The sequence below is a fragment of the Convolutriloba macropyga genome, unplaced genomic scaffold (assembly GCF_964194025.1).
Source record: "Convolutriloba macropyga unplaced genomic scaffold, txConMacr16.3 SCAFFOLD_4287, whole genome shotgun sequence".
NCBI classification, from domain to species: Eukaryota; Metazoa; Xenacoelomorpha; order Acoela; family Convolutidae; genus Convolutriloba; species Convolutriloba macropyga.
This window is the reverse complement of record NW_027451685.1, coordinates 738-2,500: the sequence shown is the minus strand read 5'-3', so window position 1 is coordinate 2,500 and position 1,763 is coordinate 738. Positions and strand designations below refer to the sequence as shown.

At 43.4% G+C, this 1,763-nt stretch overlaps 1 non-coding gene across 1 annotated transcript in view; it reads right to left on the bottom strand.

Moving 5' to 3' along the window:
- Window positions 1-1,431, bottom strand: part of LOC142356893 (large subunit ribosomal RNA) — a 3,523-nt gene extending 2,092 nt beyond the window's left edge. Inside the window, exon 1 of the ribosomal RNA XR_012761510.1 lies at window positions 1-1,431. This exon is cut by the window's left edge and continues 2,092 nt beyond it. This is a non-coding gene — a ribosomal RNA (large subunit ribosomal RNA).
- Between the last annotated feature and the right edge of the window lie 332 nt (window positions 1,432-1,763).

The following is a 1,763-nucleotide window of genomic DNA, read 5'->3' as shown; positions in this document are numbered from 1 at the left end:
GTGAGGCTCTTTTTCTCTAATCTAACTTGCGTTAGATATTGATATTCATGGTTGGGTATAGGCCACGAGCTCTAGTGCCATCCATTTTCAGGGCTGATTGATTCGGCAGGTGAGTTGTTACACACTCCTTAGCGGATTTCAACTTCCATGACCACCGTCCTGCTGTCAGTATCAATCAACACCTTTTGTGGTGACTCATGAGCAAGTAGTTAGGCGCCTTAACCCAACTTTTGGTTCATCCCACATCGCCGGTTCTGCTTACCAAAAGCGGCCCACAAAAAGCTTGCATTCATAGTCCAAGTGCAATTAAGTCACAAGGACATCTCACCGATTTATAGTTTGAGAATAGGTGAAGGAAAAATTTTCCCCCATTCCTCTAATCATTCGCTTTAACCGATGAAATTGCTTTGCGAAGATTTTTCAATCTTGCTCAAGCTTTTGCTATCCTGAGGGAAACTTCGGAGGAAAACCAGCTACTAGATGGTTCGATTAGTCTTTCGCCCCTATGCTCAGGTCAGACGATCGATTGCACGTCAGAACCGCTTCGGGCTTCCACCATGGTTTCCCGTGGCTTCGCCCTGCCCAAGCATAGATCACCATCTTTCGGGTCGTGTGCTACTTGCTCTGGATCAGTCATGCAATAAGAGCAAAACCGTCCGTGGTTGCGGGACACCGAATCGGCGCCCTCACCACACAAAGTAGTGCAATTCATAAAATTACACTGTTCACTTTCATTTCGCGTGTGCGCTTTCAATGAGCGACAACACTTGCAAGCAACTCACACTCCTTGGTCCGTGTTTCAAGACGGGCTGTAGAGAGCATTGAATAGGAAGTTGAGGTCAGACAGGCAATCAAGATCAATTTATCTCATTTTGTTTAGAATCAACAAGAAGAATTCCGAGGAAAACTTCTGCTCGATTCATTAACAAGATTTGCCAAAAGACGACAACTACACTACTCGGTAGCCGAGAATATAATATCAAGGCATTGAGTATGGTAACGCTCACTCCAGTTCCCCTTCAACAGTTTCACGTACTTTTCACTCTCTCTTCAGAGTGCTTTTCAACTTTCCCTCACGGTACTTGTTTACTATCGGTCTCGCTTTATAATTAGCTTTTGGAGAGACATATCTCCAGCTTCGAGTTGCACTTTCAAACAACTCTACTCATAGGAATGAGCCATTATGACTGGTATCGAAAATGACCTTTACAGGATTTTCACCTTCTTTGATGCTACTTTCCAGTAGACATCAGGACAAATTCACCAGTCTAGCATCAAACCATACCGGACACCGAGAAATGTTGCCATTTCTCTTCCCGATGAGCTTTTCCCTGTTCATTCGCCATTACTAAGGGATTCTCAGTTGATTTCTTTTCCTCCCCTTACTGATATGCTTAAGTTAAGGGGGTTCTCTCGCCCAATTCAGGTTATGTAGTTGATTGTCTCTTAATTGGTTCACTGACCAATATGAGACAGAAACCGATTCAGCAGTTTTGTTCGCTACTACTATCAAACACAGGTCGAAGTTTCCATTCAGTCATTAATTCCAACTTTCAAATGTTGTTGTTTCAGCTTTCGCTTACTAGAAGCAAACATAATACTCGCTGCAATACAGACCTCGGGAAACCCTCACCGTGAATAAGGTTCACTCACATATTTCACTACATTTTGCGTGGGATTGGAGATGAGGCTACTCGTTCTTGCTCAGTACTAGGCTGAAATTAACGAAACTTCGTTACAAACGTTCACATGTTGATGTTTCC